We start from the raw sequence: 18025 nt of genomic DNA, 5'->3' as shown, positions 1-18025 counted from the left end.
AGAAAAAATTAATCTTTTAATCATTCAATTTTTAACTCACTTGTAACTCAATCTCTCAATTATAACTCATTACGACTCAATCTCTTAACTATAATTCACTGCGACTCAATTTTTCAATTTTGATTCACCTATACTTTTGGTCTTAATTTTTTAACTTTTTTTAAAAAATTTCTTATCAAATAAGAGGGATAAAAAATGCTCATATATCATTCTAAAATATCTTCCTCTTGCTCATTGATATGAGATATACGCTAATATGAAAAAAAAATTAAAAAAATTTCAGGGACTAATTTATAAATGGTTCAAAAGTTGAAGAATTGAGTTATAAGCGAGTTATAATTGAAAGATTGAGTTACAAGTGAATTAAAAGTTGGAGGACTAAAAGATCAATTTTTTCTATAATTAATTATAAAATTATATAATATTCTAATAAAAATAATAAAGTTCTAAATTTCATTTTCGAAAGAAAAAATTCAAGAATTTTAACTTCCACAAATTAATAAATCTAACAGTCATCAAATTATAAGAAATTAATTAAAATAAAATAAATCATAGAGGCTTAATTTGAAATTAAAAAAATATAAAAACATAATAATTTATTTATTTATTTTTCCATCTATCATCGATTTTTTATAATTTTTTTCTAAATAAAGTCTGAACACTAATTACAACCAGCTACAAACAAAACAAAAGCTTAAACAATTTTTTTTTCATCAAACTCCATCTATGTTATAAAAGATGGCTTTTGATCAAAGAGACAAAAGACTCTATTAGATTTAAGGGACCATTTAACTAAGAGGTTAGTCAAAAGATTTGACTCCCGAAATATAAAATTAACAAAAATGAACCAATTTTGATGGAGACAAAAAAAGAATGAGCTTCCTCGATGATATCATGAAATGGATGAACAATGTCACTTTCATGAGTAAGAAGATTAATCTAATGCTATCCATGAAAACCTCTATCTTTCTACAGCCTTTGGACCAACAAAAGTTAAGCCTATAAATAAGACCTAATAACTCATCCATAGTGATGGGGATTGTAGAGAGTCTACAACTAAATCCTCATATCAACTTTGCTTTACAGTCATGCAAAACTCCTCCACAATTGCTTTGACTATTGTTACTCACAGAATCATCTACATTTAATCATACAAATTTAGTCTTAGGAGCTCTTCAAGTTTGTGTTTAGTTTTTATAGTTTTTTTTAGTATTTTTAATTTTAATAATTTTAATAAGATTAAGAAATGTTTGTCACTCAAATCTTTATAGTTTCAATGTTATGAAAACATTGAAAAAAAAAACTAAAGGAACTAAAAATGAAGTCTAATAAGACTATAAAAATTAATGAATATTTTTTCTATAGATAAAAAAATAACCTATTATATAGATCTACAAAAAAATACCATGGTTAACTTAAAATTTTAAGTTGGAAATATATAGAGCACTTCACTAAAAAGTACAACTTGTCATCATTTAGGGATTGTTTGTTTTCAATCTCTGAAAACTGTTTGTTATTTTTAAAAATAAAAAAAATTAAAATTTTGTTTGATAAGAGTGTTTTATTTAACTGTTTTCATAAAATAGAAAAAATTTTAAGTTGTTTTTATTTTATTTTTCTTGTTTTTAAAATACACTAAATTTGACTAGTTATCTTAACCAATTTTTATTATTAATCATTATCATTAACTGTCTATAACCATTATTATTAATTTATTTTTTAATTTTAAAATTAGTTTTAAATTTATATAACCAAATGAATTTTTATTTCATTTTTTAAAAAAATAATTTAAAAAATTGTATTACAAAATAGTTTTTAAAAATAAAAATGAGAACAAAAATCAAACAAGCCCCTAATTTGTCATTTATTGAGATTAATTATAACTTTATTTGGAATTAGAATATGTGGCAATTTTGACTAAAAAAATTGAAATTTTAGTTTGGTCTAGGAGGATTGAAGTAAAAATAATTTTAATAATAAAAAATCAAAGCACTTGTTCATTCGTTAATTTTGTCTGAGATAAAGCATTACTAGTTATTAATTTTTTTATTTTACTTATTAATTTATCAATATGAGTTATAAATTATATTACTTTGTTAGACAAGCAACAACATCAATTGTTAATTTGCTAACTTTACTTATTAATTTACTAACATTAATTATAAATTATTAACAAATTTTATAATCTATAATTAATATTAGTAAATTAACAAGTAAAGTTAGCAAATTAACAACTAATGTTGTTATTTGTAATTGAATAGCTAATATGTAAACATTGTATGATTATTGACAGGTCAAGTTATGTAATTTATAACTTATAATGGTAAATTAACAAATAATGTAAGAAAATTAATAACTAATAATTTTGCATTTTGAATAAAATAATAAAAATGTAAATTTTTTATTAAATTATACTTTTTCTGTTTTAGTTTAAGTAGAAAATTAAGAAAAAAATTAATATTTTAATCATTTAACTTTTAACTTACTTGTAACTCAATCCCTTAATTATAACTCGTTGCAATTTAGTCCCTCACAATGTATTGGAAATGTGTTATTTGGAATGTGAAACGCGCTTGAATCATTACTGAAATAAATTTAAAGTGTTTTGTTTAGGCTTAAGGCTTTCTAAGTCAAGTTTAAAAGAAATTAAGTATATAAATTCATTCAAGCGTAAATCACTAAGTGACAAGCGTGAATTACATTAAAGCATGAGGGACTGTCACAAATGTGCTCTATCCAAAACAAGCGTGAACTAGACTGTTAAATACAAATGCAATTCAACTGTTTGACAATGAAGTTTTAGGACTTATTAGCTCATGATAAGTTTTAATATGATGCTTTCTTACAATTTAAAATGTGATTTTGCCTCCAATAGTTTTCACATTAATATATAAAAAATAAATAAATATATCAATTAAATCTAAGTCTTCTCTTATTCTTTATGCTTTTGAAAGTTTTATTACTTAGTAATTATAATATTGATCTTTGGTTTTGTAATTATAAAAATGCATAGTTTAATAATTATGAATTTAGCAAATAATGTAAATGATTTAACAACTCATTTTATGCAATTAAGAAGTTATGTTAAATAGTAATTCATATTCTCTTTTTTCATTTCTGTCGAGGGCCCTTTAGTTATTTGTTTTACAAAATTATTTTCATCCCAATCTTAACATCCTGACATGTATTTTCATATTTATTTGATCTTAATTTTTAATTAAGAATGATCCTAACATGAAATTCTCCTTATATTATATATATTTTGAACAATGTTATTGTTATGTAACAAAAAATAATATATCACCGAACTCACATTAGCATGAGTTGGCAATTGAATCTCCTTCTTTAAACAAGTAATTGAAGGTTGAACTCCTATATCAATCTTCACTGTTGTGAGATGATACTCATAATCTTAAAAAATAAAATAAAATATCAGTAAAGTTTTTTAAAAAATTTAATTCTGTGTGAATACATAGAGCCCCCTGTTGTTTTTTGCAATGCCCACACTAGTTGACAATACATTTTTCCTCTTTTTAACGCGTGCCTTTTGAATTCAGGAGAAATTACAATTAAAGACATGAGAAAATAAGTAATAATTATGCAGGATCACCAAATCCTGAAATTGAATTTAAGCACCATGGCCCTTTTCTATAGTTATTTTTTCCTTTTAACTAAAATACCCCCCATAGTAAGTAATTACTAAATTGTGCCCCAGCTCCCAAGTCTGCAATTCAAGTGCGCATTGGTGAATTTTTTACGATCTTCTTCATTCGAATTTTGCCTGACCCGTTTTTTTATTTTTAATTTTCTTTTCAAGTCTTCTCATCTAAATAAGATAAAAGTTATTTTTTTTCTTTATTTTTTATTAAGTTTTCTCTCCATCGGAATAGAACATTACACTTAGTACTGGTTTTATGAGTTGGGTCATTAAATAACACCTTGGTCAATGATTTGGAATAATTCAACATCTCAATTGTTATTCCTTATTTTCATTGGTCCTTAATTGTCATTTTTCCTTTAAATTTTCTTCCAGAGTTTCAAATTTCAACTCTCACCAACCCCCGCTTTCTTGGAAACAATTCTGCATACTTTTCCTTGGGTGTTTTCCTGTAGTAATTTCCGAGAATTTTCTTGTGAAATAAATAAAAGTAAACCAAGTTTTGGTGACAAAAATATAAACGAAAAATAAAATGTATTTTATATAATTTTTTATTCTTTTATATAATTTTTGTTCCAAAATGCATGCTTATTTGGTCTTCAATATAAGGCAAAGGTGTAATAATTAATTCTTTTCCAATATCCCCCCTCCTTTCTAGATATACTTTTCTATAATTATTAATTATTAATTTTAATAAACAGTGAAATTGGAAAGTCAAACAATTTTTTTACAAATTTTAAAATAATAATTAATATTTCTTAATAATCATGAAGTTAGTTAATTTTGATTTATATTTATTAGTACCGGAAGGAGTAATAGATTACGCTGATTACAAATTATGTGTTGAATGAGGATAACTCTTCCTTTTATGTGTGACGCACGAAAATACACCAAGGCCTAATGTTGATAATGATCACATCCTCTCTCTGTCTCCCATAAAATAGTACATTTTCTTCTCATATTTTTAATTAAATTACACTTATTAATTATTTTTAAAATTATATAACCTTTTCTTTTTTATTCTTATTTAATGGAATGTCTCAATTAAAAAATATTATTAATTAAATTACATCTCCTAATTAAGGATATTTTTTAAAACTCTCATCAATTATGTATTTAGAGATCCAAATGTTTTATATTTTTTTAAAAAAGGTCTTATAATATTAAATGTAGGGAATATTAATACACACACATTAAATTAAAAACTTAGGGTTCAAGGATTTTGGATACATCCCTAACTGTTACAATTTTTTATCAGATGATGAATATGATGACATTCTCTAATAATTGGATCCATAACTTGTTTCATACCCAATTGTTGAATTGGCCTATGTTTTAAAATAAAATAAAATAAATAGTACAGCTATTATTATATTTGAATCAGATTAGTAAAGTTGAACATCCGTGCACGTCTCATGGGTTCGAAACTTCGAATTGAATTGCTTAATTTTTAAAATTTTCAATTATAAACATTACACGTTAGAGAATAAACATGGTTTGAAGTTTAAAGTCAACTACGTATTGCATAAAACTTTAGAAAATTATCCCTCTGAAAAATAAAATTTATAAAGGTTTATTTTTTCTGGCGTTTTATACTTTATTAGCGACACGTTTAAGCAATATATTAGTTAATAAGAAGAATTATAGGATTGATAGTCGATGAAATAATAAACTAATTATTATTACCACATATACAAGGACAGCAACACATTACCCTTCTTCTTCTTGTTTTTTTTTTTTTTTTGGGATTTCTCACAAATATTCCTTCTAATGAAGGCAATCTTATTCAAGACATTCTTGAGCACTAAATGCAAGCATACTCTTTGTGATCCAAAATATTAGCATTTCTTCTCAGTTAATCTTAATTAAAAATAGAAAAAATTAATCTTTTAATCTTTCAGCGTTTAATTTACTTATAACTCAGTCCCTCAACTATGACTCGTTGTGACTCAATTTCTTAACTTTTGATCCATTTATAATTCGATCCTTATTTGTCAAATTTTTTAAAAAATATCCTTATCAAATAAGAGGGATAAAAGAAATGCTCATATATTATTTTAAAATAACTTTCTCTTGCTCTATAATGTGAGATCTAAATTAACATGAAAAAATAAAATTAACAAAAGTTGAGAGACTGAATTATAAGTGAGTCAAAAGTTGAGGGATTGAGTCATAAGCGAGTCATAATTGAGAAACTAAGTCACAACGAATCATAATTGAGGGACTGAGTTATAAGTGAATTAAAATTTAGAGGATTAAAAGATTAATTTTTACTTAAAAATATAAGCAACCTAATATATATAATTTTTTCCCCATTTCATCTCTTATATTTATTAACTAAGATCTTTAACTGTAACTCTTACTTATCATGGAATGTATTAATAACTAAGACTAGAAATAAAAAGAAAAATAATATATATTTTTTTGGAAATGAATATTTTATTAGTATGTAATTTTTTAAAAAATATACTTATATTTTGGACAAAAAAGAGTATTTTTTAATAAAAATTTAAATTTTAATTCGTCACATTTTAAGGGACCAACTCTTGGTTAGCAACACAACCTTTTTCTGTGTAACTTGAATGGTGTTCCATCAACAAGTTAGGAGTCTTCTGCCACCGTCACTACATCTTCAATTCTTCATAATGATTCAAGCTTGAAAACGTTTGGGCCTTTTCATTTCATTGGATTTGTCAGTTGTTTGTTTACGCACTCTCTCCACTCTCCTGTTCTATTTGTTACTCACATTTTAAGTTTTCTTGGATATTTATGCAAGTCACCTTCCCTTTCATATATGTATATATTTATATATATATATATAAACACACACACAGACATATATATTTGTAATTTTTGATGCATTGCTTCAAAAATACCTTCTAGTACTTTTAAAAAGAAATGCAATATTTTGATTTTTAAGAAAACTCTTTTCACCCCATCAAATCACTCTTTTTTAAATTTAAGAGTACAACTAAAAAGTGAATTATTTTTAAGATAATTTTATTATTTTAATTAACCTTGGTTTGCGTTAGTAATAGGTAGACTTACGAAAAGAAATGGATGCAGAATATCTCATTATGAAATCCATTCGAATTTTATATTGGGCTTCAGGTTTTTGTGTTTATATCTGTACGTTTCCTTTCTGTTTGTTTGCCTTAGTTTGGCCCAAGAAAAGCTCATTGATTTAATTTTTCTAGGCTTTTATGTGCACTCATTTTTTTCTTTTTAATAATATTTGCTCCTTATATGAAAAATAAATTTATTATTGTCGTTGTTGTTGTTCTTTGTTTTCTTCATTCGGCCAATAATTTCTCAGTTGTTGGATGTATTTAGTTACTTTTTTTTATCATATACAAATCTTTATACAAATTATACAAAAAAAAAAAAACTGACCCCTTTATATATACTAACTAAATTTTACCCCGCAATGAAAAAATTCATTCCTTTTTTCAAGGTAATGAATAAAAGATGCATAAGTTTAAATTAATTATAATGTAAAATAATAAAAGGAACAAAGTTTGAATGATAAAATTATTAACAAATAACCTGAAAGAAAATTGAAAATTTAGGGGGCAATTCTTTTTTTTTTTTTAATAAAAAGGAAAACAGAGTCTTAAAAAATTAAGAGAAAAAACAGTCACTCCCAAAGGTTACCATATTCTTGGTCAAATCAATCCTCATGAGTCAGTCAGTCCCATGCATTGTTGAGAAGGTTCTCTGATGATGGCATCCTCAACAGTCATATTACGAGCTTCTTTTGCCAACCAATATGCTCACTCATCTGAATTTCTTGGTATAGATTATCTCCCAATCACGTACTCCCTTCATTTTTATATAAAAGAAAAAAAAATTATATCACACAATTTAAAAAAATTAATTAACCATAATAATTATGTTTGAAAATACAGAAATTGTACTAAAATGTTTTATGTTAATCAGTATAAATATACATTAATTATTTCTCATTAATGTAAATTATAAGGAGCAATTTAAAAAATATGTAATAATGCTTATTGAGATATGTGACTTTACTTATATAAAAAAAATAAAAAGTGAAAATTCCTCTTACAAATAAAAATGGAGTAGCATGATTAAACCTCTCATCTCTTCAACGATTTTGAAAGCTGAGTGACTCTTGATATAAAGGTTGGATATATTACATATCGCTTCAGCAGAATTGGAGAAAGCATGGACCTTCCTGAAACCTTTAGGCTTTAGCCCAACAAATCTTCAGTTCTTCAATAACTGCTCTCATTTCTCTAATTTCCACAATGATGCATTCGAAAAAAAAATCATAACACAATTATAATACAGACTCAGACTTCTATTTATGCTTGTAATCCAAAATACGTTCAGATATAGCTGTCAAAGTTGTAAAATCACCTCATGAACCACCGGACATTTGATTCAACTTGAAAGGAAATTCTACCAACTTAACCAGAAATCTCAAGATTAAACTCTGAGAATGTAATAGCATTGGTTGTAGAGTTTCCACTCGAGAGGGTGCCGACCCAACTTGATCGGGATTAGTCTGAGCCTTGTTAAAGTTTTCTCAGCTCAATGTGGTGCAAATCCAAGATACTAAATGCCATATGAATTTTTTTTTTAAAAAAAAACACACATACACCTCATGCTTTCTACCTGATCCAAGATGTTTTGAGAGGAATTCTCCATTTAGCTCACGAAATCCAAGGAATCTCTATTTTAGTTACAGTGTAAATACATGAAATTTGAATTTATGAGCTAAATTAGAGATGCTTTCCACATTCATAAATAAAAAATGTGAATGAACCAAGAAGGAACAAGCTCATGTTAAACACCAAACTTGATCACCAGTAACACGCACGAAGTCAATACAAATATATTAAACATATGACTAGCACAAAAGTTTTTCAACACCATTCCAGTTATTGAATCGGCAACAATTTTAAGAGGAAAGAAACAAGCATTTGCAAACTATTCAAGAAAACATTCAACGTTTGTACAAGTATAGCTTTGGGACTAGAGTACGAGTATATTATAACCCAAAATGGCAATACTTCACAAACATCAACAACATAGATAAAATGCATGAAAACTTATTTGCAATAAAAAGTTAGCAAACGTTATTTTGACATTATTTACTTACTTGATAAACTCCCAACACTACAATTTACCCATAGATAAATTTCTCAATAACTCATCCTTATGGCCACCTATCTACCCAAAATAAAAGTTACTGGCACTCTATGAATGCTAAAAATTTAATGCTCCAATTTTCGTAATACCATCTATAGCATTTCAAAATTCTCCTACAGTCACAATCTCACTCCAACCTCAAGTCCAAATATCTCATCCTGACCCCATAACATTTTAATTCTCCAGAATTAATCAATACAAAATTATACCACTTATTCTTGAATGGTTACAACTCACTTGCGCAAGTTTTCAAATTTCATTAGTATGATTTAATTGTTTAACTAGACATTTTGCTATGCACCCAACAAGCTTAGGAACCCCAATCTTTTCCTATTAAATGCTATCATAGAGCTTAAGCATTCATTACTGATTTTAACTAAGGAGGAGGACTCATCACAACACTTTATTAAATGAAACATCTCATGCTTCCAAGTTTGATCAATGTGATATCCTTCACAACTCTCTATCAACTTAATTTCAATTTCTCTATTCTTTCAAACACCTTATCAAACACTCTATGCGCACTCCATTGGGCAAACTCCTAGAATATTCATCTTGCTATTGCAGCCCCCAAACTTCATACATTCCCTCTATAAAGCAAGCTCTATTTAATCACCAAGCTTGAGACAGCCACATCATGTTAAATGGAAGAAACATCTCAATTTCCCCACCAATATCATAGACGAGAAAAAATAGAGAGCATAACCACCAACTAACCAAAGAGATATTAAACCAATGATAAATTTGAATATACCTTATGCAAAAGATATTCGAGTTCCTCAAAATTTCGGCTAACACCTTGTTCCCCTGTTGCAGAGCCCCAAAGCACCATCAATAAGTTCTATCGCAAACCTGTTCAATTGCAGCAATGAAGGGGAGGAGTATAGGAGCTATTTAAGATTAAAGGGAAGAGAGGAAAGGAGAAAACTACAAATTATACAAGCACAGGAAAATCTGGCCGAGGGCCTCACTTACACAAGGAAAGAAGAAGAAATTTTGGTCAACGGAACCCACAGATGAACCTGAGAGAAACTGATGATACTCAATCCAGTGTGTAAGCTTGAGCCAATTGAGAGAGATTTCCAGAAGTCATTCTATTTTCCCACAGAAATCGTTGTCCAACTGAAGAAAAATCTGATGGCAAAATTTTTTGTTTAAAAAGACCAAAAGAGGGGTATTCAGCAATATGTTAACCAATGAAGAATAACAAAAAGAGCCCCCTTGCGCTCACACCATAACTCAAACAAGTTAATATTTAAAATGATGAAGAACCTAATTACCTCACACTTATATCACGTTTTCATCCAATTGACATAATTACTTTTATTTCAAAGTTCTATGTCATTATAAAACCAATCATCACCTCCACATGCCTCAAGGTGCTCAAATTGATTTAGGCTACAGCATGAATTCAGTCATACTAGCTGAATAATGCTTGAACATAATGCAAGCACAACTCATTGAAGTACAAAAAAATTAATGAACAGGAAAACTTAAAAACAACAAGAAGAAGTTTTATCTCATTAGGTGAGATCATCTATATGGATTGTACAATGCTATTCTACTCTATCATTAACCAAGTTTTTAAAAATATTGTTAAGAGATCTCTTCAATAACTTCCATAAATGTTTTCTTTGATCTTCCTTTACCCCTCTTTATAGAGCTCAAGATTATGCATGCCACTCTCCTCATCAATGCCTCCCACAACCTTTTTTGTACATGTCAAAACCGTCTAAAATGATTTTCTACCATTTCTCTCTCAATAGATGTAACGCCCACCTTTTCTCGTACACGTTCATTTTGGATTTTATCTTTTTATATATGCACATTCATTCATATCAATATTTTCATATATGCTACTCTAACTTTATACTCATGTTGTCCCTTTAAAGCACAATATTTACTACCATATAACATAGTTGGTCTTATAGTAATTCGATAAAGCTTCCATTTAAGTTCATTAGATGCTTTTCGATCACAAACAACTCCTTCAACCTTTCTCCCATAAACTGCCCAGCTTACATCTTATGTGCAACATCCCCATCAATTTCTACATCATGTTGAATAATAGCTCCTAAATATTTAAACTTTTCTACTTGAGAGATGATTTGATCGCTCTATCTCACTTCCAAGTTCATACAAACTGACCTTTTATCAAAATTATAGTGCAAATATTTCGTCTTAAAACTACTCAATGGAAACCTTTCAATTCCAAGGTCCTCTCTCAAATTTGCTATTAATATCTTCTCTCTTGCTCGAAATAAGAACTACATCATCTGCAACAAGCATGCATTTGAGGATTTCCTTTTGAATATACTCAGTCAAAACATCTAGAATTAGGTCAAACAAATAAAGGCTCAAAGATGATCCCTGATATAGTCCAATCCTTATAGAAAAGCTCTTGGTTTCACTGCAAGACATTCTTACAGTGGTTGTTGCCCCCCATACATTCTTATATAACTCTAATATAGGAAACCTGAATTCCTTTTCCAAAGCCTTCCAAACTTTTCCAAATAAATGAAAATCATGTGTGAATCTTTACCTTTGATTCAATATTTTTCCACTAATCCCTTGAGTTGATAAATTGCTTTTGCAATCACCCTACCCAGCATGAAACCAAATTGATTATTAGAAATATTAGTTTCCAATCTCAACCTATGCACAATCACTTTTTTCCACAATTTTATAGTATGACTTATAAGCTCAATCCCTTTATAGTTTGCACAATTTTAAATATCCCCTTTATTTCTGTAAATAGGAACTAAGGTGTTTCTCTTCCATTCATTAGGCATTTTCTTGGACCGTAAGATCTTATTAAATAACTTAGTTAGCTACCGCACCCTCTTCACCTAAACATTTCCACACTTTGTTAGGGATATAATCAGATCTGTTGGCTCTACCATTTACTGTTTTATTAAGAGCTTCCTTGACCTCACTATTGCATATCCTTCGATAGAATATCAAATTTTGTTTTCCTTCATAACTTACTAAAATAAATAAATCAATCAATAGAATGACAAAAGGAAGAAGCGAAAACAAAATAAATAAAATTAAAATAGCTCAGAAGGTTAACAGTTTTCAACCATTTATGGCCAATGAATAACAGCTTCCAAATGCATTTAGCTCCTTAATGTGCATGTAAAATTAAGGGTGTTCAAAACCGATCCAAACCGAAAGGACCGATCCAAACCAATCCAAACCGACAAAAACCGATCAAAACCGAACAACAATCAGGTCTGCTTCGGTTTTTACAATATAAAAACCGATTGGTTCGGTTCAAGTTCGGTTTTGAGTACTAGAAACCGAACCAAACCAAACCAAACTTGATTAAAAAAATTCTATTTATTTATTTGTAAAATATATAACCACTTATCTACAAGAAGCATTTTGTTTTGAATTTTTTATAGTAATAAATAAACATTTTTAAAATACTTGAATGAAAATGCATAATATTAAGTAATTATAATAATCATGCTATGATCATCATTTAATTATTTACAACCTAAAAGCCTCAGCATTCAATTTATCTACAAGAAACATTTTGTTTTGAATTTTATATAATAAGTTTTTCATTATTTATTAAAATATAGATACATAGATAAACATTTTCAAAGGATTTTAATGAAAATACATGATATTAAATAATTTTAATCTTAAAAACTTATATCAATTTTTATGATTAATTATTGTTATCACATTGAAATTTTATTATATTTTTATACCTCTATTTATGAAAAAAAGGAGTCAAAAAGAATTAAATTTAATTTTAGTACATAGTACCATTATGAAGATGGAGAAAAGGAAAAAAAAATTAAATAAGTGCATTAAAACTTGATCAAGACCTTAACCAAACCGAACCAAACTGAATTTCATAAAAATCGATCAGGTCTCAATTATCAGTAAACTGAATGGTTCGGTTCGGTTTGATTTTTGCCCAAAACCAAACCAAACCGAACTTATGAACACCCCTATGTAAAATGTATCAAACTATGCAAGTGCTTTTAATGCTATGAGGCTTGTCTTAACTCTAATGAGATCCTAAGACCTAACTTACCTATACTTTATTATAACAATTAAAAAAACTTCAAAAATATTAAGGAACTGCATTTGATTTTCTACTTTCCAAAACTCCTCAATCATGATGTAATGCAATTTCTAGGTTTCTTTGAAAGCACAGGATGGATAGTATGAACCCAAAGGCCAAATATAGTATATCATAATACTACAATTACAAATGTAAATAAAAACCAATGGTTGAATGAAAAGGAGAGGCAAAAAAAAAAAAAAAGCTACAAGTTACAGCTAAGCAGCTCATGCATCTTCTAGCCACAAGTTTCCAATAAGTCCTAAATTCAAACCTCCTGGACATTGTTTACACCAAAAACACATTAAATTACGTCTAATTCAGAATTTCCTGATTTTCAGGATACTATAAAATCAAATCTGTCTTCTACAGGTATTACTTAGCAATTGCAAATACAGCCTATTTTTTTATTCTTTAGTTAGCGCCCACACTTGTTAGTCTGTGAATGCAAGTGAAATCAGAGATGCATGCACAACAATATCTATCAGATCTTGATACCAATATCATGGCATAGCATAAAACAAAAGGACACACTTCCTCCCCAATCAGAAGAACATTGCCATGTGCCAAATAGTCCATGAACCTCAAGCCTCTAAAAGACAAAATTTCAAAGAATAAAAGAACTGTAACTGTGCTATAACCTCAATGTTATCAATTGAAAATCGATAATTCTTGAGTTTAACAAAGCATAGACTAAATATTTAACCAATTTGTTGCTCATCAGGCATTATAAGATGATTGGTGTTATTTTTTTGAAGAATTTGTGAATTATAGAATTTTTATTGATGAGAATTTCACATAATTAGGAATAAATTTATCAAATCAAAACTCTCCATGACATGACTAGAATTTAACAATATCAAAATATCATATGATATTGATGAGAAAAAACAAATTTTCTTTCAATTACAAAACCAAATCGAATATTCATGATCTAAAATTGACATGTCTCTTCTCTAAAATACTAGAAATTAACCTCAGAGTGATGGTGCATAACAGATTACAGATGTAAAAGCAACTATTCCTATTCTGTTAAGATTATGAGAGCATGGGACCCAAGGCATCCTTATTAGTAAGAGAAGTATAAATACACCAGCAATTTTCCTGGGAAAAAAACGTATATAATGCACAATATTGCCTCAAGTTAGAAATGCAATGAATAATTAACATAAAAGGTCAATTCACTAACAAATAGTTTTCTAGCACATGTCAATTTGCCATATTTAAAGTAAAAAACAACACAACATTGGAAATTCAAGGACTCAAGCATCACATGTTGGTTAGTTAACTTCAAGCTTCATTGACTAAATGAGAAGGCAACATCAAGGGCTTTGTCCTACAACAACAACAACAACAACAAGCCTTTATCCCACCAGGTGGGGTCGGCTACATGGATTGCAAGATGCCATTGTGCTCTATCATTTATTTGATGGGCTTTGTCCTAAAAAGAGAAAATCTATTCAGTTTGCCAGATACAAGGATTTGAAAACAGCTCAAGACAATTCAAGATTCACACTGATATAACAGAAACCCCTATACCTATATTTTGCTAATTCTACCAAATAAGTTCAGATATCATATTTCTTGGATTTAGAACAGCCTAACGAACATTGTTTGTTAGAGACAATGTTAAGGAAGGAACTATTATTTAACATTACAAACCCTAGAAAACAATATTTTAGCTACAATTCAAACAATGAAAAGTGCTAATACTTGGACAATACCCAAGATGCGCCCTGGAGTTGTGAAAGGCACCCAAGTGGGAAATGGAACCATTGCCGAAAGCTTTTTTTCTTTTCTTTTCTTTTCTTCTTTTTAAATGAGTTAGGTGTCTATCAAGGAAACAAATTGAACTAGAAATGAACCGTTAAGAAAGAAAGAACAACCTCAAAGTCATGTCATACCCAAAAAAAAATAAAAATAAAATCATGGGTAACAGACATAGTCTAATTCAATCTATTAAACTGATGACTTGAACAGAACTCTTCAAGACCATTCAACCCATCAAATAAACCAACACCTTTAACCAAAAGGAAACAATCATTGTATAACCATTAAGGACAAATATCAACATTTGTACAATTATAACAAATTAGGACAAGAGTATCAAACCTTGTTTACTATTTTAGAAGGCCACTATCAACCATTTCATGAAGAAGATTTTCTACTTTATCATCCTCGCTTTTTTCATTAAGAGCTCGAAGAAGTATTTTATATGTTAACAAATCAGGTACACTTTCATTCCCTTCCATTTTTGAAAGCAAAGTCAAAGCTTCGTCATGCAACCCTTGTCTACAAAGGCCGTGCATCATAATGTTATATGTGTAGACATATAGATGGTAGCCTTTGATCAAAAGGTGTTGAAAAATCACCCAAGCATAATTTTGTCTACCTCCTTCACACAAACTATCAATCATTATGTTTTATGTGTACAAATCAGGTTGAACCCCCTGGACAACCATTTGCTGAAACAACACAATCCCTTGGTTGAGATTCTGACTTTTGCAAAATGCATCTAACAAAATATTATAAGTGACAGTATCAGGGGCATGACCACTATCACGCATATCATAAACAAGGTTTTGCACACATGACATTCTTCCTGATTTGCACATGCCAGCAATAAGAGACTTGTAAAGCAAGTTATCAGGAACCATGTTTTTACGACGCATTTCTTTCAAGAGACCTATAGCTTCATCGACCATCTTGGTCTTAAAAAATCCAGCAATCAATATATTAAAATTAACCACATCAGGTGTCAGCCCACGCCTCACCATCTTATTAAATACTTCCTTTAACTCACCGGCATTGTTCATTAAATAATACCCAACCATTAAATAATTGTAAGTTACAACACTAGGTTTCTCACCAGATTTCATCATCCTAACAAAAACAACTTGTGCTTCTATGATCCTTCCTTCTTTACTGAAAAAACTAATCAATAAACTAAATATGGAAAGATTTAGTTGGATGCCTTTTAATACCACTTCATCTGGCAATTGAGTAGCTTTTTGTCACTGTCCCACGCTATAGTAACATTGAATTAGAGGATTATAATTTATAAGTGAAAATATCGGGCAGCACTCCTGGGTCAATCATTTTATAACGCAATTGATGGGCCTCAGCGACACGTCCACCTTTGCAAAGGCTATCAATGTAGATTACTTCAGTAGGCTTAGTCCCCAGCCCCCCCATCATTCGGATCAACTTGATAGCAGACGTTATTTTCCCAGTTTTGCAAAGCCCATTGGCCAAAAATCCATAACTAACCATGCCTAATCGAATCCTTTGGCAATTATGTCATCATAAAAGTCTAACGCTTCCCCAATCTGGTTCCCAATGCATAGTCCTTTTATCAGCGTATTCAAAGTTACCATATCAGGTTGAAGATCCATCTTGAGAATCATTCCCAATATTGAGAATGCAGAATACATCTGACTCAAATGGCAGCAACAGTTGATTAAGATGTTCAGCGTATGTAAATCGGGTGTTAATCCCCTGAACTCAGCTTCAGCAAACAAAGAGATAGCAGTGCGATAATGTTTAGCCTTGGCAAGGGATCCTAAAATCTTATTAATTTGGACTATGGAAGGTGGGGGACGCATATGGAGTAAGCGATTGAATGAAGCAACAGAGTCGTGAATGCTATTTGCATTTGGGGTTTGAGAATGAACAAAGAACTTGGGGTTGAGAGATTAAGGGGGAGAGAATGATGGGAGGTGAACAAGATCGAAGAAATCGAGGAAGCTTTGGAAAAACATGCCTTGTTGTAGCTCTATACATCGATATCTTCACCGATCTCCCGGACGTGAAGAAGACCGTGGATCTGGATTGGCAATGGATTTTTTTCAAGGAAAAAAAAAATACTTTTTGGGATTGGCGATACGTGATTAGAAACAGCAGCGGAGCCGCGCAGTTGAGAGAGGGGGAGGGGAAAATGATATGCATCTATGAATTTTCATATTTTGTAACTTGCATTCTTTTCTTTTCATAATTTACATCTTTTTATTTTAATATTTTAAATTTTAAACTCATTTTAATTTTACATTTTATCCTAAGTGCATTTAACCTCTTGATTCAAAACCTAGTAAACATTAACTCATAATTTTATTATACCTATATATTAATATTATTTATTAATCTTTTAAAGAATAAAAAAATAAAACTTATTTTGACTAGACTAGACCTGCGTTAGCTTCATCTTGAATACTACTTAAGGATTAGTTAAAAAAAAAAAGTAGTGAAGGTTGGAGATTCAAAATTTAAGAGTAAATTAATTGAATATTTTTTGACTTTTGCTAGCTTGTTGCTATCGATGAAAATAGATCAAGCAAGGCTTTGTTCAAATAGATTTGAGCATGTAATATAAATCTTAACTAGTTTATATACAAGTTTTTTTACGGCTGCCTAAGCCACTTCTAGTCTAAAATATTTTTAAAGGTTTACTTCATATAGATTTTAAGCTTATCAAACCTTACATATTCGTAACACTTGCATGTTTCATATTTAAAAAGGCTTTAAGCCTAGGTAAAGCTTACATATGATTAAAATGAATAAAACCTATAATAAATATAAATAAAATATATTTTAAAGAATTACATCGTGTATGCTGCAAAAATTACAAAAATTAAATTTTAGGGTAGGAGAAAAAATGAAAGTAATTAATCTAGAATAAAAATAATAATTACAAGACAAAATTTACATACAATATAATATATAAGTATTTAAAATATATAAATATATCTAAACAAGCCATGTTGTAGACTGCCTAACAGGGATGTGGCCTACTCCCATGTTTATTTATTGTATTTGTAAGTCTATAATTAAAAGTTAAATTAAAAAAAAGAAATGGTAAATCTAAAAAAGATAAAAATATTTTCCTTGTATCAAAGTTCTTAGCGCCATCATTGCTCACGACTCAAAATCTTGGCCCTGTTACTAATTAAAAATGTGACATCTTGTTAATATGACGGAAGATTGAATGCAATTCCCGTTCTTTTTAATCAAGATTGAATTATTTTTATGCTACATGAAATTGATTTTACTAAACAAAATATACTCTATCTGTTTAAAAAGGTAAAATATTTTTAATATTTTAAAATATT

General features: G+C 29.1%; 1 long non-coding RNA gene and 1 pseudogene across 1 annotated transcript; both read right to left on the bottom strand.

Annotated features, from left to right (window-relative positions):
- Positions 1 to 7148: 7148 nt before the first annotated feature.
- On the bottom strand, positions 7149 to 12185 carry LOC129307202 (uncharacterized). Its single transcript, XR_008592308.1, has 4 exons — positions 9812 to 12185; positions 9591 to 9688; positions 7728 to 7917; positions 7149 to 7480 (listed from the first exon to the last, which is right to left on the bottom strand). It is a non-coding gene; the product is annotated as an uncharacterized LOC129307202 (long non-coding RNA).
- A 1930-nt stretch (positions 12186 to 14115) lies between these two features.
- LOC129304684 (pentatricopeptide repeat-containing protein At5g16640, mitochondrial-like) lies at positions 14116 to 16843 on the bottom strand (annotated as a pseudogene).
- Positions 16844 to 18025: the final 1182 nt, after the last annotated feature.

Source organism: Prosopis cineraria, unplaced genomic scaffold (genome assembly GCF_029017545.1).
Source record: "Prosopis cineraria cultivar Desert tree isolate PC_DT_omini unplaced genomic scaffold, ASM2901754v1 PC3, whole genome shotgun sequence".
In the NCBI taxonomy this organism is placed as follows: Eukaryota; Viridiplantae; Streptophyta; class Magnoliopsida; order Fabales; family Fabaceae; genus Prosopis; species Prosopis cineraria.
The sequence above is the reverse complement of the archived record's forward strand: the minus strand, read 5'-3'. Positions and strand labels throughout refer to the sequence as shown.